The sequence below is a fragment of the Nipponia nippon genome, unplaced genomic scaffold, assembly GCF_047370975.1.
Source record: "Nipponia nippon isolate SJK-2023a ecotype South Korea unplaced genomic scaffold, ASM4737097v1 scaffold_9, whole genome shotgun sequence".
In the NCBI taxonomy this organism is placed as follows: Eukaryota; Metazoa; Chordata; class Aves; order Pelecaniformes; family Threskiornithidae; genus Nipponia; species Nipponia nippon.
The window spans coordinates 28,045,521-28,073,031 of NW_028262413.1; the positions used below are offsets into that span (position 1 = coordinate 28,045,521).

At 54.6% G+C, this 27,511-nt stretch overlaps 1 protein-coding gene across 3 annotated transcripts in view; it reads left to right on the forward strand.

Moving 5' to 3' along the window:
• Positions 1-27,511, forward strand: part of LINGO1 (leucine rich repeat and Ig domain containing 1) — a 166,292-nt gene that overhangs the window by 30,243 nt on the left and 108,538 nt on the right. For all 3 annotated transcript variants that reach the window (XM_087744674.1, XM_087744676.1, XM_087744675.1), the window contains one exon: positions 20,875-20,917. The gene's annotated coding sequence lies outside the window, so the exon portion shown is untranslated. The remainder of the gene's footprint in view (positions 1-20,874; positions 20,918-27,511) is intronic.

The following is a 27,511-nucleotide window of genomic DNA, read 5'->3' on the forward strand; positions in this document are numbered from 1 at the left end:
CAGGAAAGGGAGCAGAAAGACTCGCTGTCCACGGGGACTTTAAAACCTCCCCATTCTTGAACTCATTTGGGAAGCGCAACCAAAAAAAAAAATAATACGTATATATATTTTAACAGAGCTATTTCTGCCAGTCAGGCAGGCCAATTTGTTACCGAAGTGACACATTTGATTTTAACTGTAAGAATTAAGGTTTTTTCGCTTTTCTCCTTTTTCAGTCCTTGGGGCAGGGGGTGGCTCAGCTGTGGGGTGAGCTGGGGGGCTGCGGGGGGTCAGGCTGGGGGCTATGGCTTCCTCCCCAGCCGAGCATTGCTAAGCTCCTGGGTGTTTTAGAGAGGGGGGAGAAAAATAAACCTGGGAGCAATTCCCAGTCTGGCCACTGCAGCACGGTCAGGTTTCCATGGGGCCAGGGTATCCTGCCATCCTTTTGCTAATGTGACCGTGTGGATGCTGCCTAAGGGCTGCCGGGGGTCCTGGCCCCGAGGCTGGCTGCTCTGCCGCCCTGGGGATGGCTGCCGGGGGGTGCCCCGCAGGTCCCTGCCAGCTGCACTGGGGCTGTGCCGGGCAGCACCATACCTTGTGTGCTCCTTGTGCCCGGTGGGTGGGATCGCTGCTGGCCAGAGCAGCGCCTATGCTCTCCTTGCATGTTGCACCGGGGCCGGGGACCTCATTAGCTGCCCCCATCTCCTCTCCCCTCTATTTATCTCCAGTCTTTCAACTGCTTGTCTGATTTTTATTTTCTTTTTTAAAATTTTTTTTTCTGGCTTGAGGGGAGAAATGACTGCATGAGTCATGATGGGGCCTGACAGCTCCCTGAATGCCCTGCCAGGCTCTACCAAAGTTGGGGCCGGGGTGGCTGCAGCGATGGCTGCCCGTGCGGATCCCATCGGTGGGTGCAGCGGGGACCGGCCATCCCAGCATTTTCCCCCCATCACCCATTAACCCTTTGCTCTGCGGTGCTTGGCACGGGGTCTGGCAAAGCTCAGGTGTCCAAGGAGGGGTTGGGAGCAGCTTTGTGATTCTCCTTGGGAGAGAAGGGGGGACATCATGGCATGGTGTGACAGGAGGGCAGCAGGGTGGGAACAGCTTGGGATCAAAGCCCCGTGCATCCCTGCCTCTTTCTGTTGGCTGTAGTGGATTTGGGGCCGTGCTGAGCTAAAGGAAAGGCTCTTGGCAACATGCATGCACCTTGTCCAGGAATAGGCTTGCAGGGATGACAGGCTCATTGGGTTGGTGGCCTTGTCCCCATTCCAGTGCACCCGGGATGTCTGCTCCTGTGCAGAGTGGGGTCCTGGGCTGGTGCTCTCTGCAGCACCTCCCCGCTGAAGGACCACTGCTGCTTGGTGCCACACACCGGCAGGGTGCAGGGAATGGCAATTCCTCCTCCTCAGTGTGGAGCTGCGGGTGCCAAACAGTGTCTCTCCTGCTGCCAACCCTGCCCTGTCGGCAATCTCAGTCCCTCTTCCTCCACACCCTTCGGAAAACCAGCAGTAGCTCTTAGTCAGTGCTGTCTTACTTCGGAAATCCCAGGGAGAAGGGTGCTTGCCCATGGTCCCACATGGCCAGTGCCATCCTCTGCAGCGCATTGCCACCCTGGCACCCCTCACTTAGAGGGCAGGGCCACCCCGACCTCTTCCTCGCCGCTCTAGGATGCTCCCAGCATCTTGCCCATGCTTTTTATAGCCCGAGCCCGCTCTTCCTGGCAGGCTCACCAGCTGACCTGGATACAGCCATGCTGCATTTGGGCTGCGCTCATTCGCGTCTCCCCTGCTCCCTCCTCGCTTCGTGGTGGGCTGGAGTGCGCTTTGCTGGCTTGTTGGTGCCGAGGAGGTGGCCTGGTGCTCTGCCTGCTACACCCCGGGCTCTTCTCGTAAAGACGGCAGCATCTGCCTGCTCTTGCATTGAGTGTTTTCAGTCTGGGCTGGGTAACAGAGATTTCTGCAAGCACACACCCTCGGATCTCTGCTCCATGGGGGTCCGTTCTCTGTAGCAGGTGCTTTTTCTCCCAGATGCTGTTCTGCAGAGAGGAATCGGGGACAAATTAGCATCCCCGGCATTTCTGGCTCTCCCCTCTCCTTGCCTGCCTACCCCCCCTCCCTTCTCTCTTTGAAGAGATTCAGGTCATGCCTGGAATTAGGGCTCGCTGAACTGCAGAGAAACAGTGTTTAAACTGCTTACCATCGATTAGATGGAGTGGTTTGGGTTTGGTTTGTCCCCCCACCTCTGCCCTCAGCTTCGGATGGGTGTTTGCAGCACGGTGTGTTAATCCTTGCTTCAATGCCTTTGCCATCATGGGCTGCTCTTCCCTGTGCAGGCGGGTCTGGGGTCCCTGGGGGGCTGCTCCCCCCTTTGCACCCCACTAGTAGCCAGCTGCTCTCAACCCAGAGACTTTGGAGGAAGGCATTTTACTTAGCCAGCTTCGTTTATCGTGGTGCTCCGGCTGGGATTAGACGCAGATAAGACGATCGATAAATCCTCCTCTTCGCTGAGATGTGCTGCGAATTTTTTGGGGAAGGGTAGGGCAAGGAGGGCGCCCCTTCAAAGGCAGCAAGCTGGATGCAAGGGAGGGGCAGCCAATGCTGCGAGGTGGCAGGGAGGGGACCCTGGCCAGCCCCACCACGATCTTGCTGCTGGTTTATAAGAAGATATCTGTACATGTTAGAGGGGACAAGAAACCCCGTGCCGCTGCTGCGGCTGGCGTGGCTGTGCCACTGGAGAAAGTAGGTCAGGCTGTGCTGCAGAACCTGGCGCAAAGGCAAAGCCCCCGGACCACCACCCGCTTCCCCCGGCACAGCTGGGCACCCACCTCTCTCTCCCCAAATCCCCCCGGGCTGCTCTGCTTCCTGCCCAAGGCAGCCACTGCAGGGCTGGGTTGGCATCAGCCCCTCACCCTGGCATCAGGGCATATTTGGCTGCAGGAGAGATGCCCAACGGATGCAACTGCAGCATCACGAGGGAGCAGCTGCTACTCTGGCTCCCCAGCATTTTGGGGTCTCCCATTAGCTGGGGGCGGGCAAGTGCAGGGCCAGCCCCCCCCCTTCTGGGAGCATTTTCTGCATCAGCAGGGAGATTGGGGGGGGGGGAGAAAAAAAAGGTTAAAGGCAGGTTTTAACATCTAAATCTGCAGCTATTTTGGGTGCCTTGCAGGGCTCTCAAAGCCCCTGTTGGAGGGGGAGGTGGGGCAGGACAGGACGAGTGACGGGGATCCCGTGGGTCGGGCTCAGGCGGGGCTGGAGGATGCCCCAGCTTGGCTCAGCAGTTTGGCTTGGTTCATCACCACTTCGAGGAAGGTTTCGTGGCTGCTGGGGCGAGGGGAAAATTAAGATGTGCTTTCAAGACAGAGGTGTTTCAAGTGCAAATCAGGAGCGTTTCCCCAGCGGAGCCCAATGCAGCACTTTTCTGTAGGTACCTGTTGTGAGATGGAAGAAAACTTTGAAATTGCCTTTGCCATGCAATGGTATGGCTGGGCTCCCGCTCCCAGCCGCACTGTGGGGAAGGATGCTGTGGGTGCTGGATCACAGCCATGGGAGAACGTCTTGCTGCAGCCAGGGGCACGGAGCCACCAGTGCAGGACTGCCAGGCTCAGGGAGGTGACAATCCTACGCTAACATGGCTCTGGTGGCATCGGTGCCATGACCCAGAGGGGAGAGGTGGGCAGAGGGACTGCATCCTCCAGCGAGAAGCTGGATGGAGCCGAGAGGGCCGGTGGTGAAGATGCAGCAACCCAGGCGGGGAGTAAATTGAATGTGTATATCACAGGCAGGTCTGGGCTTTATTGATTTTCAATGAAAGGCTGTGTCATGAATTTTTCTCTCCCACTGTATTTGCTGCAAAGTTGCATCTTGACTCCAAGCATTAACCACTAACTAGAGAGCTTGTTTCCCCCTGCAGGAGATGCTGGGGGCGGGAGGCAAGTTTGCACATGGTCTTTCTAAGTGCATGATGGATGCAGTGGCTTTACTAATCCAACACCAGAAGAGAAAGCCGGTATTAACAGCGGAAAATGTTATGTCCAGCACTTCAAGTGACTTATCGCTAAGGGGCTGCATGTAGGATGTGTCTTATCTGATGGGCTGCGTTATGCATCCCCTGCTGCTCTGGGATCCACCCAGGAAAGGTGGTCCTGGTCCCTGCTGTCCCCAAGAGAGATGGGACATCAGCTGGGGGCCTGGTGGTTGTCACTGCTCTTGCTGGTTTTCCTTTCCTCCTGACGAGGGGAAGACTCTAAAAGAGAGGGGACATAGTCCCTATGTCAAAACTTTTTTGGAAGCTGCTGAGACATCTTGTTGCATCCCGCTTTTAAGCTGTTGTTTGGAATTTGGAGCGTCTCTTTAATCTTGAAGTCATTTTTAAACATTAAAGAACATTTGGAAATGGGTATGGTATGAAATATCTTAGGAGACATTTCTCCCCGTCTTCAGGAACTCTTAGAAGTCTTTTTTGCTTCTCTGATGAATGTGTTGAGAAACCAGGGGAAAGCATTGCAACCAGCTGAGGGCTTTAAAAATAGATGACCAATGTTTGAAGGGCTTTGGATGGGTTTGTCTGGAAAAGAGGCGATGGAGAGGAGATGTTTTACCCGGGTTTGGGTAGCACCGTGCAGTGAGATGCACAGCTGCGGCAGCTTGTGGCCTCATGGGGAGAGGCTGGGAAGTCTTGCAGAGGGTTGGGAGTGTCCTGGAAGGGTTAACTCTGGTGCTTGGATATAGCTGGATGCACTGAAGCTGAAGTGGAGCAGTATGCAAATCTATCCACTTTCATAAACTGCTTAATTAGGCGAATGTTAATGAGACGTTAATTACTGTTGTGCCGGCGAATCCCACGGAACGGAGATTATGTTTCTCTTCAAACATCCAGTCTTAATTATAACTTGCACTTAATTCCACTGTCTTGTCTGGGACGGAGCTGGGTAGGGAGGACGAGGCGCCAGCTCCCGTGGGTGCCCGCAGTGCGTCCTCCATCCTCGCCCACGCCGCGGCTGAGGGCACGTGGTGATGGCTTGGGGACAGCGGCTGTGAACCCCTCCCTGCAGCCAGCTCCTGCCGCTCGGCTCCAGCCCAGCAGTGAACCCTCTGGGGGCATGTCACTGGTGGCTCGGGGTGGAAAATCCCATGTCATATGTAAAAGCTCCCATCTTTTTCCTTTGTGGGCTTGGGAAGCCTTTAGGAGGTCCCCGTTCGTGCCTCGTGTGCTCAAGGGATGCCACATTGCTCTGCAGTGGAGGACCCTGCCCCAAACTGGTCAGACTGGGGTGGGGGAGCCTCCGGGGATGCGAGCATCCATCCTGTGCCCAGTCCCCTCCTTCCTTGCTTTCTGTTTCTACCTGCCTTGGCCTTTCCAGTCAAAGTGCAAGTGCTTTCTTCTGCCTGTGATTCCCGATTCCTGTATGGATTTTTCATTGATGGAAGTGCAAACTGCTGGAGGTACTGCTTCCACAGCGCCTGACGTGTGCATGTGAATGTTCTTAAATTATGGCTTCAACCTGGAGATCAGCAAGAGATCACTGTAACAATGAGCAGAGAAACCGCATCCCATTTCCAATTTTAACACCTGTTTTGTTTTAGGTTTTTTTTTTTACATGGCTTCCATTAATGTTCAGGATAATGTAATGCTTTCAAATGAGGTATTAGCGAGCCATGAAATCTGCATCCTCAGGTTTTTTTCGTCTGTTTTTCATCCGTGCATAGTTGCTGCTGCTCTGGGCTAACTGCGAGGTTTCCTTGGTCTTTGCTTGTCACCGCCAGCCAGGTGGCAAAGCACGCTGGGGCTCCAGAGGGCCAGAGGGGATGGCGTCATAAGGCTGAAACATGAGGTTTGGGCTCCATCAGGGCTTTTTTGGTAGCTGCGAGGAAGATTTCTTCCAGCAGTGGGGCTCTTTTTACGCAAGGAGTTGCTCACCTCACTGCTGCTGCCAGTGGGAAAGCCCAGGGGCTGCCTGCACCGCTCCTCTCTGCAGGAGCTTGATGTCCTTCATGTCCCCAGCAAACGGGCTTTTTAATTATGCATGCTGCATCTGCACACCTCAGAGCTTGTCGCCAGAAACCTGCAGCCGGAGGGCGGCGGCCATCGTCGTCTCGGGCCCCCTCTGCCAGCCGGTGGTGGCTGGGGAAGCTGCTTGGGGTCAGAGTCGCTTTGGATTTCAATCGCACGCTGCTGCAGCCTCGAGGGGTGATGAAAAAGTGTGTTGTCCCCCGAGCGACCCGCACTGGGGGTGATGATTCTCCATATTGGATTTTTTCAGTTACAAAGGGTGTCAGCTTACGTTTCCTTTTCCCATCATTTCTTTCTTTTCTTCCCTCTGTTCCGATTCTGCTGTTTGATTTCCAGACAGGTTTGATATTTCCTCTCCCAGCAAGCTGGCAAGCCCTGGGGACTTTTGCGGGCGGCTCACTCCAGTGCCGCTCCTTTGATCGCAGGCAATGTCCCTCCCGTGAGGGACAGGCTGGGCTGGAGGACCAAGCGCGGGCAGGCTGGAGGCTGCACCCGCCACAGCACCCACGGGGGGTGGCACCGCTCGGGCTGCCCCGCCGGGCTCCAGCCACCTCTGCCTGCTTCTCACTGCCTTCTTCCAAAATCGTCTGAACGTGATATTTTTTTAATCTCCTGAAAAGCTTTTCTACCAGAAGAAAAGTGTTCAACAACCAGGGATTTTTGCCTTTTTTTCTTCTCCTCCACGCTTTGCATCTCTCAATGTTGAAGTCCCTGTTAATTAATTAAGAATTAATTAATTCCAATTCCTTTAATTTTTTAAAAATGGCAGGATCCGGCCACGTAACCCCTCGCAGAGCTGCCCGCCACTCCCTCCTCCCCTCCTTGCAAGAGCAAATCTCGAACAAACAGAGCCCTGCTGCAAAATCAACAGCTGCGTGGGAGGCAGAGGCAGCGTTTTGCATACGATTTCAATAAAATATAGCATGTTTGGGAAACATGAAGGATGGCAAAGCCAACACAGGGGGCACCGAGAGAGGCTATTGCCTGTGTCGAGACCCCACCGCTGAGATGCCCCCGCATGTCGGTGGCTCCTGTGCCGCTTTTCAGAGCCCCAAAATGTCATGAGCAGGCACCGGTGGGACCGGGTGCTCCGGTGCAGCCCCCCCTGGGTGCCAGCACCCAGGGTAGGTACCCAAGGGGAGCGGCTCTAGATGGGCATCACGGGCAGAGGAGCAGGCAGGAGGGGAGAAGCCTTCACCCAAACGGGCAGTGTTCTGCCTGCAGCTGCCTGTCGTTTCTAATTGCTGAGCCCAGCACCTGCTGGCTTTAAAATAAAATAAAAGGAGGAGAGAGGAGAAAGAAGGGTTTGGCTCAACGGCATGTTGAAATTAGCCTTATTGTGCTGGGAGTTGGGTGTCGGGGTAAATCCATTTCCACAGCACCGTATATCTTTACTGAGTGGGAAGCTGGGGGATAAATGAATGTTCTTCATATATTATCATGGCCTGACAACGATGAGGCAGACAGACGCGATGCAAAGGTGATTAATGAGAAAGTTTGAGTTAACGAAGTGTGGTCGTCTCTCATTAGAGGGAAATGAGTTCCCTTTACCACCAGCCGTTGGGCTTGTGAAGTTGGGATCGCTCTCACCTTTCTATTTTTTTTAAATGCCAGATAATTTGTTTCTTACTTACCATTGATTGCCAGGTTGATGGCACGATATCGCTCACCCCATCTGGAACGACAGTGCCGGACTTGGGGCTTTCTTGCTACCCGCTGATAGAGTGCTGAGGGCATGTGGGGGGATGCTGATGGTGGACGGAGATGCTCCTGCGGACACCAAGGCAGGGACACAGTGTGCAGAAGGGGATGCTCAGGGCTGGGGAAGTGAAGCCCCTCTCTGCTGGGCAAGGAAGGGGGGAGAAGTGGCTCTCCAGCAATCAGCCAGAGCCAGGAAAGCAGGTCTGCAGCAGGAACCTGCAATATTAACAAGTCTTTTAATGAAAAATACATCTGCTGTTCAGCTGCCTCATGGCCCGAGATGCAGGCATGCCTTTTGGTTCAGTGATGGTTGCTGCAGGACCTTTTATTTTACAATAGTTGAAACAAAACTGGAATCTATTTTTAATCCTTTCCCTTTCCCCCTTGCTGCCTTCCCTTGTCACCCTGCTGTTTTGCTAACCCCACAAAAGCTCACTTGGGGTTTGGGAGAGGCCAAGGGCTGAGCTGGGTGCCCTGGTTCACAGCAGGAGGTCAACCTATCCCTATACAGTCCCTTTTCCCTGCAACCTTGGCTGAGGCCATCCCGGTAAGGGCTGCTTTGCAAAGAAAAAAAGAGCCATGGCTGGCTGCCATTTAGCAGCTTTAGCTTTTCAAGGAGGGAGGATTTTTTTTCCCTGCCAGATTTGGGGCAGGCTGGGCAAGATCTCCTCAGCCTGGATTTCAAATTGTCTTATGGCAATCGTGCCCGGAGGCAGAGGTAAAGGCTGGGTCACGACAGTTCGCTCTTCGCTGATGCTTTTCATGCTGGGATTTCTTAGCAATTCCCAGAGAAGCCATCCATTGTGAAGCCCATCCTGCCGGCAAGGAGCCCAAGGGGCTGGAGAGGTGGGCTGAGGTCCCATGCAGGGTATTTGCTGCCAGACCCTGCTGCTTGGTACATTTGAGCATCCCCAGAGGTGGAGTACATGTGTTCAGGCAGCATCTGGCCCTGCTGGGGCCACGGGCAGCCAGGGCTGCAGCCCCCAGGAGCTGCCTTGCCTTCCCTGCCGCCGCTGCCTGCAGCCACAGAGGCACCGTTTATCTAGAGCAAAGAGAGACCTTAGAAAAATAACAATAAAGAAAAGGTATGTGAGAAGCATCTGTGAAATAATAACAAGATCCCGGGGATGGAGCTGCTTTCATCTGGGAGCTCTTTGCTAACTGCGGGTTGCTCCTGTCCCTCGTTAGAGAGGGAGCCGGGCGGCGATGTGCCCGCTCAGATCTTCCTTCCCTTTCAAGATCCCCTCGTGGCATCCCACAGGCTGGTGAGCCTGGCCCCTGCCAGCACATCCCTCCTGCCGCCAGCTGCTGAGCTGGTTTTTAATCCCTCTAATCAGCCCTGCATCCAACCCCCGTGGCAGTGGGAGAGCTGGGCTCGCCCGGGGCCGTCGCGCCTCCCTGCTGCATTACATCCCAAATGATAGACGCGGCAGGGCTGTTCCTGTGCTGGAAGCTACGGAGTATGGAAACCCCACGTCTTCCTCAGCACGGCTTTGTAAGGCTGAACTGCCGGCCTTGCAGCTGGTCACCTCCCAGCCAGGGTAGATGCTGGTTTATGCTTGTGCCGGGTCTGGTCCAGACCCCCAGGGAACACCCGAGCAGTGCAAATTATGCCAGGCACCGTGCTCCTTTCCAGCTGGCTGGAAAATGTCCATCAAAACTTGCTTTCCTGGGAAAAAGCTGGTTCGGCCAAACTGAAACACTTGTGGGACTCTGTGTTGAAACCTGCGGAGATTTTTGATGCTCCCACATGGGTGCAGAGGAGCCTGGGCTCCCAGGGCTGGGCTAGGGGAGAGCTGCCCCTGCAAACGGCCCCAGAGGGGGCTAAAACGTGAAGGGACCCCACTAGCAGATGCTGGGGAGCAGAGAGGAGGATGGGGGGCTCCGGGCACATGGAGAGCCCGCTGCTGGCCACGCCTTGGGCAGAGCTGATGTTTCCAGTTGAAGCCTGCATTTCTCTGCCCTGCTCTGCTGCCTGCCAACGAGAGGGCTTTGCCGGCTTTTAACATGTGGTTATTTGCACATGGCTTGGGAAGGGCTTTCAGTGTGGTCCCTGGTTGAACTTTTCCTATAATAAAATAATTTTGCTCCTCTGGAAAGAGACCCTTCTGTGAGTGAGGATTGAGATGTATTTCAGAGCGTTTGTCTCTTGGTCTGTGGCATGAAGGGAGGTACGGGGGAAAGGTGCAGCATCTTATTTCGAGGCTTGGTAGTTGAAATGTCTCGTGTGAGCTCAGGAGAGGAGGGATTTCTGCAGACCTTGAGAGCTACAGGCCTCTGCACGTTGCTGGAGCTAAAAAGTGGGTTTGTGGAAAAGGAACTGTGTCAGACCCAGGTTACATTGGTGAGGTGGGCTGGGGGTCTTGCAGGCTCATTGTCACCTTGGAGGCAAAGGGAGCGATGAGCTGGTGAGCATCCGAGATTGCACTCGGACACTGGTGTAACATCCAGCAACACAACATGCTTTCAGCTGTGGATAAACACATTTACACTGCTGTGCATGAGAGCAGGATCTGGCCCAGGGCCTCCAGCAGCTGTGGAGACACAGGAGGCCAGAAGCAGAGTGTTTAAAGGCTAATGAAGACACACTAGAAAATGATTAGCTTTGCAAGCAGCATTCCTGTGTGCTGGAAACAGGGGTATTATGAAGTTCGCACTAAGCCCTTGGAGATCTCTTGAGCAAGAGTGATCTGCATGCTGCGCAGTGCTATTATTGGAAAGGGTGCTTCGCTGCCTATCATCTGGCTTTGCTGAGTTAGCTCCATGGACTGTCGCCAAACATAAAGCATCTTTTCCTTGGCCGTTGCCAACCCACCTACTTGGAGTGGGTGATGACTTGTTTGTTCCTCAGCTCAGCTGGAAAAAGTGAGTGTCCCTGTGGGAGGGTGGGAAGAGGGAGCGTTGCAGGGTGGCATCTCCCAGGGAAAGAAGCGGATGGCTGGACTTGGGTGTTCAGCCAGAGAAATGTTTGGTATCCCACTGCGATCTTAAGATGGTCCTGCTTGGCTCCTGCAGACACCCTTTGCTGCATGTTGGGCTGGGGCATCGCTGTCTGTCAGGCTTGGTCGACTGATCGCTCCCGAGCTCCCAAGAGAGCTGCATGTGGTGGCAGGGCCCCCCTGCTTTCACTTCTCGGGGAGCATGGGGAAGCTCTTGTTTGGCCTGAACCCGACCCAGAGCAGCCAGTCTCTCCCCAGCTCTGCCGCTGCGGTGAGGCTCAGCCCAGCCTGGCTTTCCCGGTGCTGGTGTGGCATAGGATGAGACGTAGTTCCCCTCTTGACTCCTGCTGCTTTCAAGGCGAGGAGCGCTTGCCGTGCTCCTGATCGTTGTGGGAAGCATCCGTTGGACTTGGCACTGGATCCGCGCATCCCCGTGGAGACATGCTCCTTGGGGGATCACTCCCTGGGGCTCTGACAGCAGCCGTGCTGGCAACGCCTGCCGCTGCCAGCCCTCCCGCTGCCGCTCCAGCTGCGGATTCCCCTCTGTGTCACTGCTAACATAAATCCCCAGGTCCCTTCCATGTCAGACACAAAGGGGTTGCTTTGCAATGAATTAGGTTGTTGGGGTTTTTTAAAGAAAGGAACTGGAAAGCATCCCTTCGGCCCCAGAGCTGCTGCCCAAAGGACAGGAGTGGGAAGGAGGTGGAAGGTGCCGTGCAGGGAGAGGGGAGATATCAAAAGGAGATGAGGGATGCCCAGGTGATTGCCAACACAAACGGGAATGACAGGAGAGACCTCAGGAAATGATAAAGAGCTGGGGCACAGGCACACAGCCTTGTGGCCAAAGGCCTTAAATCTGGCTGGCGAGGGCGAGTGCTGGGGAGAGGGGGTGTCTCTCCACCCCCTTGCCCAGGGTGCGGGAGGGGAAGACTGATTCGGCTGCCTCCCTGACGGTGAGCATCCCTCCTCCTGTGCCAGCAGCCCCGCCGCTGCTGAGGCCGAGAGGGAGTTTGCAGATGAGCCATACTGCATTAGGGCACTAGGGGTGCGATGCTGCCGGGGCTGCCAGCCCCCCTGGCCTCATTTCCCTGGCAGGGAAGCTGGGGAGGAACCGGGAGTCCAATTCCGCAGGGACCTCTGGGAGGGCAGCATCACTCCGAGTCAAGGATTAAATCCATTACAGCGAAGCGCTTGGGGGAAAGCCCTGGACGTGATGCACGTGGAGGCTGATGCATTAAAACTGCTTCCTGCGGAGGTCTCCCACTCATGAGGCAGGGAGAGGGGTCGGGCACGAAACCACCACGCCGGAGCTGCCTCCAGCGCTAATGGCTTGCATTTGCTGGCAAGCCAGGAGCAGCCTGGTTACCAGCCTGGTGCTGGCTGGTGAAACAAGCCCTTCAAACCCCAGCCCCCTCCGAGGCAGAGCTGAGCACCAGAGGCAACTGAGACCCTTCCCTTTGCTGTGCTGGTTGGGTCCCGCGATCCTGGTGGCTGCCAGGCAGAGCTGCAGCCTGGGGACACGGCTGTGCCTTTGCTCTGCCAGAAGGTTATCAAAGCCCATGTGTTTTTTCCCAATCATTTAAAATCCAGCCATAAGCATCGCGCAAGGAGAAAACCCATTTAGTCAGAGGGTTCTCGACCAGCTCTGATCATAAATGATATCTGGGTTCCCTGGAAGGTCGCGTTGCCTTGCTGTGGCCCGGCACCCAGCTGGAGATGGCTGCCTGCACATGAGGGTACAGGCAGGTGTAGGCAGGCATGCCTGTGCCACTTTCTTCCTAGGTGTTGCCTAACAAATGACAGGATGCAAAGAGCCTTCCAAAAGTTGCCAAATTAGTAGACCTTTCCTGGAATGGGTGCTGGAGTCGAAGCAATCGGCCATTCTTGATTTGCTTTGAAAAACGTGTATTTTTACTCTTCTTGTATTTTTCCCTTTTCTCCCTTTCCATCTTGCATCCCCACACATTTCCTTTTATTCCCTCCCCCTTCCTCCTCCTTTTCATGAGCTATTTTGAAATGCCAGGATGGGCGAGATCTGAGGGGAGGAGGAGTAACCGAAAGAAAAAAAAGGGTGGTAAAACTATTTCACACATTTGGGGGAGGGGGGAGGGAAGGTGTGGGTGTGGGGAAAGAGAACAGCTCCAATTCCCACATGACAAAAAGCAACTTCATTCATTTCCTGATGTAATTTTATCAGGTAGAAAGGTTTGGTTACATTTACACAGCCCTACAGCTCCCAGTGATGGTCGTGGCGGTGCCGCTGCCGTGATCTGGCATGGGTTTGATGCCAGGGCTTTGGTACCGGAGGAGCTGGGGCAGGAGGACGCTGAGTGGGGACAAAAGGAAGGATGAGCTGCTGAAAAACCTGGCTTTGGATTAAGCCAAACTTTTATCCAGCTAGGCCCCAGGAAGAGTAGGGGAGATGTTGCAAATATCACCAGCTTCACGGGAAGCATTTCTTCACACAAGGACAGTATGTTGGATGATTTCCCGTGTTTAATAAATAGGATTAAGCCCAGCAACAACAGTGCTCACTGAGAACTAGGAGTTCAGGTTGTGATAAACTCTTTAGATGGCAAAATCTTCTTATGCTCAATTGTTTTTCCATTTAGCTGGGAAAACTGGAAATAACTGTTTTGGCTTGATCCGAACCAATCTTTAAATGTGATTTGTTTGGTTTACTGGCCGCACTGACAAATCTCGTACCCACTGGAAAAGGGAAGAAAAAACCCACAAATCCCAAAGGCAGCTTTTCTGAGCCACTCGCTGCTGTGATGCTAAAGATAACGCTGGAGGACAGATGCTCTGGCTGTCCCACACTGAAGACCTGTCCCGTTCACGCTGTTACCTTCGGTGAGCTTTGGAGAAGACCCCTGGCAGGAGGAGTTTGGGGACCCAGCAGCAGGGATTAGCCTGCCCGTCTCCTCGTGGGTGAGCCTGGGCGCTTGCAGCAGGCTGGCATTTCACACCTTGGGGAGGGTGACATTTTCTTTGCAGCATTTCCACGTTCGAAACCTGGCATTTCACCCCAAGAGGAAGCTGGTATTTATAAGGCAGGGCACTGGCATTTCATTCATTGTTACCATCCAGTGATTCAGACAAGGTCTCTTAGCCAGAAAGGTCAGCTGGGTCTCTGCTGTTCTTTGCTGCTTTTCTTTCTTCCCCCCCCCCCCCCCCCCCCAAGGGAAAGAGGGAAAAACAAAGCCAATCCACACACCAGAACTGCTGATTGCCATTTTTCTTGCCTTGAAAATGAAGGTCTGCTATGCTATTTAAAAGCTAAGACTTTCCAAAGTCTGTCTTGCAAGGGTGGCTTTTGTAAGGTTCTTATTTTATTTCGCTTTGAGTTCCAAAGATGCAAGCCAGAGCCCAGTGCTGGGGCAGCATGCGTCGCACCAGCGTTTGCCCCAGTGCTGTGCCGATGCTCACCATTGCTCTAGTAATCCTGCATCATCCTCTTTCTTGGCCTGAAGAGCTGAGCTGAAGCCCACATGAACCTTGATATGTTTCAAGGAGCCCCAAACTGCATCTTTTCTGACCAAATATCAGCTTTTTTCCCCAGAGTTGCCCTGGGGCAGGTGATTTCGCATTGCCCCTTCCAGAGTGGGCGAGGCATGAAGAGCAGGAAGGGAAAAGCAAGTGCAGGTCCCTGCCGTGACTATGGGGCTCTCGTTGGACTGGGGCAATATAGACACTGCCAGGGCCTGGGGAACATAAATAAAATCAATAAGAAGCTGTTAAATTGTGCCTGAACCTCGCAAGGAACAGCGTGGGGAGTGCTGGCTGCAGAGATGTATCTGCTGCCACTCCGCGGGCTGTGGCACATTCATTAAGTATCTTTAAGATGGATACACCCCCCAGTTCACCTCCTGCAAAAGCCTGGGAATTTATTTCCTCCTGAACCGTGCCATCAATCACCGGTGACAGCACCGCCTCGGCACTGTGCGGCTCAGCCGCCAAACAGCCAGAAAGGCACAGGGCCAGCCGCCCTGCCTCGTTGGGAGGGGGCTGCCTCGGACTCCCACGCCCTGGCCGGGAAGAGGGGGACCCCGTTCCTCTGCCCTTGGCAGTGCTGTCGGGAGACATGCTTTCTTGCCCACAAATGCCTCTGTGCATTTTTTTGCATTGCTCAGGACCCCACTGCGGCTGGGCTCCGCATCCCTTCGCCATCCAGCGCTGAGTGCATTCGTCTCTAATCCCCGTGGGCTGGTGGTGTGGAGAGAAGTCGATCGTTCCTCCTCTTCTCTCCCCTCAGCACAGTGCCCTGCGGTCCTGGCCCCCTCCTCGGCACCCTGGCTCCGCTCCTGGCCCCGCGTTCGGCTGCTGGGAGCTCCCGGGGCACCGCACTGCGCATGTAAATGAGAGAGCCTGAAGTCTTTGCAGAAAAATTTTGCCGTGCCCGACTTGATTCTTGTAGCTTTTATCAGAGCAGCCAGACAGGAGCAGGACGAATCCAGAGACCAGGGGCAGTAGGGGAGATGCCGCTCAATGACTGAGCTGCTTTGCTTTCCCTCCCTCCTCCACCTGCTGTGTCAGTGATCCTTTGGACTGGAAAGATGTGAAGGGTCCACCTAGCAGGAGAAAAGACCAGCTAGAGGGGGCTGAGTGACCCTCCTGCCCTGCACCCACACCCTCTGCCCAGCCCTTCCCAGACCCCCGGCTTCCCCTTTCCTTCCCCATGCGTTTCACCCTCTGGTGCCTTCAGCTGTCAGCCAAGGTGCACATTACTTCAATTTATGCAGAGTCCTGGGTTTTACTTCTTCCTGTAATTTCTTCTGATGCTTTTAATTTTCCCCCCATATCAGCTGGGAACCTACAGATTACCCTGTAAGAGCAGAATAAAGACTTGTCAACTTTTCTTCCACGCTCCTTGAGATGAAAATAACTTCCTGAACCCCTTATAATGCTTTATTTTCTGCCGCTTCTGCTACTCTGAGTATAATTTGACTGACTAAAGGATCTTGAAGCTAAGGGAAAAAAAAAAAAAGATAAAGTAGACTAATAATAATAACGATAAAAACTGCTTCGGAGAGGGCGACAAGGGCCTGGAGACTCACACCCCAGCACCGCCTGCCAGGGCAGGTGTGAGCCCGGCTTTTGTTCCCCAGCTCCGTAAGCCGGCGCTGGGAGTGGGGACAGTCAGCCTCTGCAAAAATGGGACGTTTTTCAAGAGAAGAAAGGTATTGTGTCCCCTGTGATATGGAAATGAGCAGGGAGGTAAGGGCAGGGAGAGAGGATTTCTGATGATAATGAGGCTTTACACTGGCTTTCTCGCCTTGCCTCCATCCCTCCCTTTCAAATGTAGGATGGGGTTTCAGGGGCTGTTGTATTCTTTTCCTTGGATTGTTTGTCATGTTGTTTTTTAACCCTGCCTGTTGTGGTTTTGAAAGATAAAACCTGGGAGCTGCAATTAAAGGGAGTTTGAGGAGGGCTGGGAGAAGCTGCAGAGGTTATGATTACTGAGCTGGGGCCGATGCTACAGTGCTATGAGCTCTCGTAGGCGGGTTAGGTGGGCTTGGGAACGCTTTTCCTCTCCCATCCCACAAGCCTCAGTGCTGCTGGAGATGGATGTGACCTGCTGAGCTGGAGCAAAGGCTGGTGGCGAAGGTCAGTGCCATAGCTGAGTCCACGGTGGCCGTGCCATCCCTGAGCACCCTGTCCCAGCTCTGCGTCCCCCTCCACAGCGCTGGTGGAAACCAGCCCCTCCACTGCTGGTGTCCCCAGGCTCCTATGGGAACATTTGTAACTCTTGGACGTTGCTTATGAGCAACCATATAGCACCTCTTTTGGAGGAACAGCCTCTCTTCCCCTTGAGATAGCTGAAAACAGAGTATTCCTCTTGCTCCTAACTTAGTGGCTGCAATAGTACTTGTGACTGTCCAACAGTTGTGCCTTATTTTTAGTCTGAGCTTGTCTAGATTCAGCCTTCCAGCCACTAACTCTGGTCCGACATTTATCTGCTGTCTTGAGGAATGCTCTGCTATTCCAAAACCTTTCCTCATGTAGGAAGCTGCGCTGCTTGATGTGGAAAGGGCTGGACACAAATTTCCTGGGCAAACAATTTCTGATGGAAAACTGAGGTTTGGGCTGAGCTCAATTTGTCATGTAAAATATGTGCTCTCTGCTGAAGAGGTGAACTTTCTCCTCTGAAAAGCCAGGGCTGCAAGCCCATGGACTTAATTCCTGCGGGAACAAGGTGGGGAGCAGCTGACTTGGGTCTCGCTAGAGGAACGAGGGGGCATTGAATGAGCAGGAGCTGTTTCTCGGGCAGTTTCAGGGTTGCTGTTGCCTCTGCGTCATGGACGGCTGCTGAATTCCTGCGTGGCCAGCAGTGCAGCGAGAGCCACCTCAGCCGGGAGAGCAGCCCGGGATGAGAGCCGGGGCTCACCCTGTGCTTGACTGTCAGTGATTTTCATCCTTTGTTGATCTGAGGACCTTTACTGACCCCCCCCCCCCCCCGGGGCAGCTCGTCTGCCCACGCTGGGCAGCACCCGTGGGCACAGGAGCTGCCTGCCCCTGCTGCCCTGCCTGCCCTGCCTGCACTGCAGCGAAGCACCACTGAAATCTGTCTGATTTCAGAAAGTGCTGATTCAAAACCCAGCCAGCACTCTGCTGGGCTGCCGTGGGTCAGGAGGGCTCATAGGTCAAATTCGCAATTCAGGCAGGAGCTGTAAGCAAAGATGCCTCATGGTGAGCTTCGGTGGTGTTTATTCCGGGGCTCCCTTTTTTAGCCAAAGCCCTTGAGTCGCGCTAGTGGTTGCTCCCTCGCTGCCCAGCAGACATTGCTCCTCAGCTGTTTGATTTTAACCCTCCTAATTTTACAAGAAGTGACAGTAAATCTATCCTGTACGCACAGGACCGTGTGGGGTGTTTAAACAACCATTCGCATCCAGATGTGTTGATAGCTTTGGGGTATCTCCTGACAATGTGGGTTGGTGCTGGATATATATTACTCCGTAAAAGTTAACGTTCGGAGTTTGACATTCAGTCCGCAAGAGCAAGCAAGCGTTTGGCAATGAGCTCTGCTGTGTGGGGCAGTCCCATTGCCCATGGGTGCCAGGAGGGTGTCTGAGGGGTGCCGGGGATATCTTCCATCAAACCTCCCTGCAGACACCACTGCACCACCATTTAACGGCTCCCAAGCACAGACAAGGGTACCTATACAGCTGTATCCACATCCAAAAGCCCATTAGCCTGGGAAGAGGAGGAGGGGGAGTGAGGAGATGTGGCAGAGGAAGATAAGGCCGGGGAGCGGAGGATTTGCAGGGAGTTAATGGGCGGTGAATTGGCATTACGCCCCGGCAGGTTCTCATTTCCCTGGCTCTGTGCTGGCTCATCTGCACCCCGGCGTGGGGAGGGAGCACCTCCCCGAGCATCCCCACCTGCCACGGCTGGACTGCGCAGTACGGGGCAGGGCAGGCAGGCACCGCCGGTGCCAGGGGTGCATGGGGAGGGGAACACAGCCAGAGCCGGGGGCTGCCCCAGCACATCGTGGCCACGAGCCCCCGGAGCGCAGGGAGCTGGGGTTTGCAGCTCTGGCGTGTGGCCCTGGGACCTCTGGCACATGGTGGGTGGCAAAAGGGACAAAGCAGAGGAAAACGAGATTACTTTGCTCCTCTCCCACTGGTGATGCTGAGGGAGATGCTCCATTTTAAATCAAACCCGGATCAAAGTGGAGATGGCTCCTCTGTTGCTTGGGGATATATAAGGCTGTGTCTGAGCTCATAACATAAGGGCAGCTTTTACTACTTAAAACCATCTCCTTGCTCTGCTTCGCTCATCTATGCTCGCAGAACAACCCTGTATCTGCTGTGCTTCATATTACATCAGCTTGGAGGAGCTGGATCTCGCTCACTGTGGCTTCTCCTTTGGGCAGGAGCGATGCCCCAGCTCAGGCTGTGCCCGCTCTGAACCGGGAAGGATGCTGACTCCCTAGGAGGGTTATTTTTGAGGTTTCCTTGGGCATGAGGGCTGCAAAGCAATGGTTGGCTACCCTGCTTCTAGGCACCAGGACAGGATGTGCCCCCCCCCCCCGCTGTGGGCTCAGCTTTCACCCCCAGGGCAAGTCCCCGCCAGGGAGCTGGGGTGCAGCGGGGCTGGGGGCTGGCAGCGAAGTCTGGCCCACAGGCATGCTGGCATTGCGGCTTTCTTTCCCGCGAGGCAGACAGAGGCCATTGCCTCGGCCAAAGCAGAAATTTTCTGATGTGGTTATTAACTCTCCAGCTTGAAGATAATGGCTCTTCTCCTGGTGCCTGGAGAGCACTCTCAGCAGCAGCACTGTGACCGCTTAAGTCCTTCACCGTGGCCACTGTGTCCCCGGCATGCCACACCGGGGAGGGCTTGGCACTTCAGTGCTCCAGGTGCTTGGCATAGGGTCGGGAGCATCCTGGACGGCAGCACACTGGGTTTGGGAGCCGCCAGTGCGGACTGATCCCTGGGGCTGTGGCTGCAGGTGCTTTGGCCCCAGCAGTTCTGGCCACCTTCCTCCATGTTCCCCCTGCGCAGAGCTGAGAGCCACACGCAACAGGTCCTCAGCAGCAAGGGGATATGGTGGGATGGTCACCTGCAGGCCAGGTCCTGCTCAGTCCAGGGGCTTCTGCAAGACTTTTTTCCTGCTCATATTCCCTTGCACGGACCTGGATGGATGAAATGGACTTTGCAGCCCCAAATCCCTTAATCTCCAGTATACTTAACAGTATTAGCCAGATTATAGGAGTCATATACACAGTAATTGCACTCATTGGAGGACAGGCTCAGAATTTCATACTGGAAGGAAGCGTATTATTCATTTTCCCCTGTCTCCCAGCCATCTGCACAGCAGTACATGGAAGTCATGATAAGGATACATTAAAACACGCAAAGAAATGTCATAGCTGAAATACAACATGCTCTCCTGGCAATTAACCTGGGCAGCCTTGCAGGAGCTGCTTGGGATGAAATCTGCTGAACATGGGGTCTAGCAGTGAGGCAGATTTTTCAATTTTAATTTATTTATTCTTTCTGAAGAAGCATGGAAATGCTGGGCACCAGTCCCTGAGGTGCAGGATGTCCCTTGGCGACATGGACCTCTGGGTCTAGCCTGTCCCCCCCTCCCCAAGAAGCCACCATAGTCCCCTATGTGCAGAAGGGGCTGTGGACATTGCCACTTCCCCGGGACCTGCCACGGCCCCGAGCAAACACAACCTGTTGCTGATTGTGTCATTTAAAGCATTCCCTCAGAGGAGCTGGTGACGTAAGGAGCCAGTCCCTCATCTTTACAGCTGGGTGTTTGCACGCCCCGTGCCTGGCGCTGCTCCTGTTTGCAGAGCCGATAACTGATGGCGGAGAAGACTTTATTGTCTGAGGAATACTTATGCAAACGAGCACAATGGCTTAATAGGGAACACCTGGAGAAATCTCCAAAGAAAGCGCTGTAAATTCCCCTTCCCTTGGATTTATGGAGAGATTTTTCACAGATATTTATGGTTTCCCAGGCGTGTTGTTGTGACTTCTTAGCATAGATTTGCATGGCATGCTCCAGGAGCTGATGAGGCACTGGGAGAGGGGAGCAGGGATGGGACAGCCCTGTGCTCATACTGGGACAGGAGCGGCAAATGGCTCCTTGAACCCTTGGCGAATTCCCACTGTGTGCCGCAGTTTGCAGCCCTGCCAGGACTGGCCGAGCGCCCAGAGAGGCTGGCGAGCAGGACCAGGTGAATTTAGGTGGCCCTAATGAATTTAGATGGCCCTGATGCAACGCAGGCAGAGGTAACCTCCCTCCCTGTCCGAGCGTGCTGGCTGAGAGGGACACAGGCAGGGAAGGTTCATTTTCTTGCTCTTAGGATTCAGCAGCATTAGGCTGCTTTGTGGGAGCCTGTTGGGTGCTGGGACACCCCGGCCAGCTCCAGAGGCAAACCATGTGCGCCTGGGTGCCGTGGCTGAGAGTGCAGCCCGGAGGGTCCATATCCAAGCAACTCTGGTGATGTCCAGGCCATTAACTGGTGCTAATTAAGTAGGATGTGTAGGCACCTCGTCTAAGACTCTGTCAAACTCTATTGCAGGGCAAGGCTGTGGCTTGGGGTGGCTGGGGTTTGTGGAGCAGTTTTGTGCCCTGTGGGGCTGGGCTCAGCGCTGCCACGGGGGAACATGCCCCGTCCCGCCCATGCGGGGCTAGTGCAATGCCAACACTCCCCTGTCGCTCTCTTAAAATGCCCACTGCTGTCAACAGCCAACCCACTGAACCGCATCTCTCTCTCCTCCTTTCCAGGTTCCTTGCCTCGCCAGCAGGTCCTTGCAAGATTTCAGCTCTGGTAAGTGCAATAGCGTTTTCTCCTCGCTGAGAGTGTGCCTGTGCTAAAGCATTGCGTGGTGCTGGAGGAGCACTGGGGCCAGGCACCATCACTGCTCCCCAGGCAGGTGTCAGAGCCTGAGTGCACCTCTGCCAAGGAGCCAGCTCCTGGCGTGCTTCACCCAGCACGAACAGAGGCCTGCATGCTAGTGCAATTATTTCCCTGCCATGTGAAAATTGGCTGAGATACATTTATTGCTGCCTTTCTGTAATCCACGAAGGGAAACTGTGTGGGCATCTTCAGTCCTTCCTGGGTAAACTTTGACGGATGGGAACTGAAAACTTCAATTGAGTAATTGGGGTGATGATTTCAATAAAAGCCAGGATGGCTCAGCCACTGGTGCCGCAGCAGCTCTGAGGTGGGACTTGGGGGACCTTTGGAAAGATGACAAGGCAAAGCAATGGGTGGGAGTGGAGCAAAACCTCCCTGGGGACCTTGCAGAGGAGCCAGGCTTAGAGGAGCATTTAGGATCTGGAAGAAATGTGAAAGTCAGAGGTTGCAGTCCTGGCTGCAAGCTAGTGTCGTCACCTGTAACCTTTCCAGCAATGGCCTCCTCTCAGGCCACCCGCTCTGCCACCAGCCACCCTGTTTGCTTTCTCCTGGGGAGAAGCATAAAATTTCCCCATTCCCTGTTGCTGTTTTCCCCCAGCAGTCCCTACACCACTGTGTTTGACATTTTCACACTTCCATAGTCACCGCAGATTTTCTAACCATGCACTTAATCCAGCAGAAAGGGTCATGCTTCTGTGCTGGGATAAATTAGCAGGACTGTCTTGCAAGCAGCAGGGCTGCTGCGTATTGTGTCGTCTTCACCCTTGCCCTCTTGACATGTGTTCTTTAAAAAAATATGTATTTATCAAAAAAGCAGCTTCTCTGTTTGACACTACCTGTTGGGTTGATAATTGAGTCCCACCGAAGGCGTTGACAGTGGCTGTGTGTCCAAGGATTTGTCGCCATTGTCCCAGCTCGCATGGCCCTGTTGAATTCAAGGGTTTTTCTTTTCTTTAGCAGAAAATGATTCACTAGTTGGAGCCTAAAAATGTCAAAGGGAGGGGGATTATGGTGGTCTCAGGGTTTCAGGTGCTGCCGGCATCACCTTGCTCTGGGACAGAGCTACTCTGGGATGGGAACACCATCCCCCAGGGCGTATCTGACCACAGCATAGGGCAAACAAATGCCTGCAATACTGTTTGCTTCTTGCTGTTGCCAGCCATGTGTTGTGTTCCCTGGTCATCCCACCTTCATCCTGTCCATCTCCTTGGTTTCCCAACTGTGTTGTTTGACAGCTCCCTGGGCTGTTGTCCGTGTGGGAGCATTGGGACGCAAGCTGCTGCGCCGGCTGTGTGTCACCTGCCTTGTCCCCTCCCTGGCTGCTGCTGGTGGCATGGGCGGCTGTAAAGCCTGGTGCCCAAGGGACTGGCCTGGTGCCCTCCTTGTGTATCCATCTCACCGGAGAGCATCTGGCATGGCATCAGCTCACACCAAAAACTATTTCTCACTCCAAAACTGTGCAGAGACTCCTGATCTGTTGATGCTTTGCTCATGATGTTGGCAGCCTCAGCTGGCTGCAGCTCAGGTCCCTTCCCTGGTGCCGCTCAACTCCAAGAGCCCTTCCTGCCCAGCCAGGATGGGTGGGCTGGTGGGAGACATGGGCTGCCGTGTGTCATCCTCTCCGGTCGTGTCTGCTCCGGGAGCCCCCGCTGCCTCAGCTATCGTGTCCGCCATGCACGCGCAATTGCTTGAGCCAACGATTCCCATGAAGGACATGTGCAGCCCAAAGCCAGCATCTCGCCCCTAACACTGGCTGGCACTCTGAAGGGGATGTCTGCTAGCAAAAGGCATCACCAGCCAGGAGAGCCTGGAGAGCCGGGGAGGAGTAGTGCTGATGCCACCGGCGGGACGGACCCTGACCTGGGGCATGTGCCGGTGCAGGATGCGATGTCACGGTGGGAATTAAGAGAAGGGCTGTCTCAGCCGCTGCTGAAACACTTGCAGGCTGCTGTGCAGCAGCATGTTGGGCTGCCTCGGCCCTCGGGAGAGCTGCTCCATGTCATGCAAGCAGCATCGCCATGTTGGGCGCTGCTCCAGCGCGTAGAGAGACTCCAGTCAAGGGATGGATGAACCGACTGGCTGATTTTTCTGTGTCAGGGCCGTGTTACATTGGGAAGTGAACAGAAAGCTCTGCCTTCCCAGGCAATTCCTCCAGGAGCAGCTCTGGCCAGCAGCGAGGAGCAAGTGTCTCTGGCTGCAGAGCAGGGACATGCAGGACGGGACCAGCTTGTCCCCAGAAATGAGGAGAAAGTGTAAAATGGCCTGGAGGAGGGGGCAGTGAGGGGAGAAGTGGCGGCAGTGGTAGAATTGCCTCTCCTGAACCGCGGTAATTGGCTCATGGCTTCTTCTCCCCGATCCTCTTACACCCCTCCCATTGCACATCTCTCCCCAGACGCCGCCATGTGTGTTAGCAGAGATAAAAGCTCTCTTCCCACGCGGGGCTCTTCTTCCCCAGTGTGCTTAATCACCAGCCAACGTGGCAAACAGCCTTCCTGGGAGATGCCCCAGGCTTGGCTCCTCGCTTTCCTTCCCTGCCTCCTGCCTTTTGCCTCTGCTTCCACTTTTCCCCGTGCCCCGGGGCTCCCCGCACGCCCCTGCAGCCTGCGCGGCCGTCACGTGCCTCTGATAAATGAGCTTCATCTGCACCCAAAATTAATCACATTGTCATGCCGGCAGAGGATGAGGCAGCTGCACGAAATGCCTGAATCTCTGGCTAATTTATCACAGGGGCTGGATGCAGAGCAGCTCCGCATCTCCTGCCGCGTGGGGACATGCTCTGGAGAGGCAGCTGGAGCTACGAGGGCTGGGAGCGGACGCCTTGGGAGGGGGTCTTCTCTTCCTTCCTGGAGCTCAGCCGTTGACTTTCAACCAGGAGAACCTGGCAGGTGGTTGCTCGCATGCAGGAGGGCTGATGCTGCTGGTAACAGCCCGGCTCCTCTGAGCCGCCTTGGACCTGGGAGCTGACGTGTCCTCCTGCACTAGAGGATGCTCAGGAACCTGGAGCAGGAGACTAATGAGGAAAATGGACGTGAAGAAATCATTCCAGGACTTCCAAAAACGTGGTGTTTGCGGATGGTGGAAGCGGGAGGTGTCTGGCCAGGCTGATGTGCCTGTTCGCTTAATTACTACAGCGCTGCTTGTCAGAAGGAAAGCTGTCATCGGCTGCGTGCCCACAGCATGCGTGCAGCCTGTGATGGGCTGGTATCGATGCAGAGGACCAGCTGCAGGGCTGGGGGCACTCGGCTGTGCCAGCTCCTGGTACAAGACACATTTGGGATGGGAGTCGGTTGTGGTGTTTGCTCCTGGTGCTGCACGGGGGATGCACATCTTTTTGGGATTGAGATCATCCTGCTTGCTTGTTGCCAGCTGCTCCTCTCCATTTCAATATGGGTTTGGCTGGGCAGACCCTCTTTTGCTAGGTCCATCCCTATGACAGACGCGGGTTCCTCCAGTATATTCCCTCTCTCTTGTCTTGTGGCAATTAATTACTGATTCCAGACCAGACTCAGCTCTGGAGTGCTCGTTAACTAATTGGACGCCTTCCAGCAAGTCCCAGCAGTCCATCCGTGACGGGAAAGTCGTGCGTTCATTGTCTGCTCCCTGATTGCTTTGTCCCCCTTAGTCGATGGGAGCACCTTGGAAGAGGTCTGCGGGGGCTGCTCTCCTGGAGCTTGCAGGGGGGCTGCTGACAACAAGGCAGTGAGCAGATGCTTGGCTTTGGGATGCAAAATAACAGAGAGCAAAGCAAAACACCTTGTAGATGCCCTGTATGGTGGCTGATGGTGTGCTTCAGTAGGCTCCAAGCTGGTGGAAGAGGCTGGAAACTTGCTCTGCCCACTGGTTTCTGAGGGTTTCTTTGCAGATGTCATTAGATGTGGGTTTTTTCCTTGTGGCCCAGCTGAAATGTAGGGAAAGAGTTGTACTTTGTGATCTGAGGCTCTGTGTGGCCCACGTTTTGCTGTTGTGCAGAGAATCGGTCCCATGTTTTTGGAGAAGAGAGGCTTTTATCAATAAAACTTGAGCACCAGCTGGGAGCACCAGCAGCTCGCTCAGACAAAACAATGAATTGCTTTTGTTAAAACTTTAAATCTTAACTCATAAGGACATGGGCTCCCTTACACCCGCAGTAAGCTAGCTTTCAGACAAAGACGGCGTTTGGGGGAGGGGGGAAGGGTGCTCTGGGTCTCCTTCTGACACGTGTCCATGACGGCCCTGTGAGGTCTCTGGCCAACAGGCACCGGCATTCGTGGGAAGCTGAGCAAGAGGGGATGGAAAGCTCAGTCTGACCATCTCTGAGCCTCGTCCTCAGACCTTGCAGCCTGGTGGGCCAACCGTGGGGTTTTCCTTCTTCCTCGTCTGCATGCTTTAGAGCAGTTTTTGGGGCTGTGCTTGTGACAGCATTTCCAAGCTCTTGGGAGAGGCAGATGTGTGCATGGCTGTCAGTGGGAGACATGTCTGACCTGATGTTCATCCCTGACTTCCCCGGGGGCCTGTGGTTTATGATGCAGCCTTTGGTCAACACAGAGGAAAAATTTCTGCTCTCTCAGCTTGGCCACGTGCTCAGAGCGAGCTGCTGCTGTGGGGGGAAAGTGCTCCCAGGGGTGCCACTGCTCACCCTGGTGCCACTGGTGATGGGTGCTGGCGGTCGGTGTTACTCAGCCTTGCTGAGGCTGCCTGCTTCATCAGGCTGCCTTATTCTATTCATATTCTCTTATTTTTTTAAAGTCAGGGCTACAGCCAAGGCTTTGTAGGCACCTCTCTGCCAAAACACGAGAGAGACTGGCTTGTGCCCCCAGTTGAGTAGAGATGCTGGGGAGGAGCTGGGGAGCAGCTGAGACATTACGTGGGGAGTCGGAGGCGCGTGGTGACGCCTGTGCGAGAAATGATTCAACAGCCTGGGAAATAACAGCTTGGGTTGCCAAAGCGCGTGTTGAGAGGGTGGCAGGCAGCGCTCCTCGGGAGTCTGACAGCAGAGAACAGCGATGTTGGGCGACTCTGAGAGATGCCTTTGGCTTGGGTTTGTCTGAGGTGGAAGAGTGAGGATCAGTCCCAGGTCTGGCTGAAGTGGCTTGGTGGCTGCTGGTGCTGGGATGGGGCAGGACCTGCTGCCAGAGCCCGGCCAGGGCAGCCGCCGGTGGCTCCGCTCAGCGTTTCGCCCTTGGCTGGGAGGGAGCCTGGGTGCTGCCTGGGGCATGGTAGAGCGAGGCATCCCTGGGAGGACATGGGATGCTCCAGGGATGCTGAGCCACCTTGGCAGAGGGAAGTGTTTGTCTGCCTGGAGAAAAGGCTTTTCCAGTCTCCAGCCACTGTCAGAGCTTGGGGAAAGCCAACTGTAGCTATTTTGAAGTGCTTTGCCACACTCTGCAGCAATTGCTGCGGAGGTGCCCAGGCTTTTTAGGGCTCAGAGTTCAGTTTCTGAAGGACCTGATCCCTTGAAATTCAAATAAAATGTCTCTGCAGATCCCCATGTACCAGCAGCCAGGGCAACACTCAAGGACCTGCTGTGGCAGGGCTGACACTGGCAAATTTGCCGCCTGTCTTTTCCTAGGTGCAAATAACTGTGCCACAAATTACATCAGATTTAACTATCTGTTAACAGTCCTCTGTTTTCTGCTCCTTCATCTTTCATTGGCGCCAAGGAACTGGAAGTGTTTCTTTGGGTCTAGTCCAGCCACACGGTAGTAAATCGGGGTGGCGGTGGAGGCTGCGGATAGGCAGGGAGTGCCAGGGAAGCGCTGCCCTGCAGAGCCTCGGCCTGCTGGCCGTGCCCTGCCCCACGGCTCGGAGGAGCAGGGGACACCGTCGCGTCTCTGTGGGCACCAGGAGATGGTGCTGAGCCATTCCCTGCCTGGCTTTGCAAAACAGCTCCAAGGCAAGTTCATGGCATCTCCTGTCCCTCTGTCTCTTGTAGGATCCATGTGGATGCCATGGATTTTAGTGGCATCTTGCATTTTCCTCTGGTCACGCACAAATAACAGTATTTCGCCCTTGCACCTGGCAATGCAAATCCCCTGTACCCATGTTTTGGAGAGGGCTGTGCTGTGAAGTACCTGCCCAGGTTCCTCTGAGCTCTGCCTTTGGGGGTTTGGCATGGTTTGTTTCCTCGAGCCTCCATGCTTTTGGACAGAGCTGGAAACGCCAGCCTCCCTGGGGCGGGTGGTCCTGGCACGCTCCAAAGCCAGCTCAAGGGAGCTGGAATAACCTGATACGACTCTGCAGAGCCTGATTTCTAGTCCCTGTAATTAAACCCAGCTGTTGAGATCTTTTATGTGTATTCAAATTGAAACTTGGCAGGCTTACGGGTAGCAGGGAGCTGGATTTGGTGACCAGGAAGATCTATTGCACTCTTAAAGCAAACTCCATTATACCCCAGCCAGGATGGGCAGGGATCTGAGCCTGCCAGGGATGCTTTTATGGGCCAAGCTGATGAGACTGGGTGGGAAGCTTTGTGGTGTTATTGCTGATACCTGGCCTGTGGGTGGGGGTGAGTGGGGGCTTCCTTAG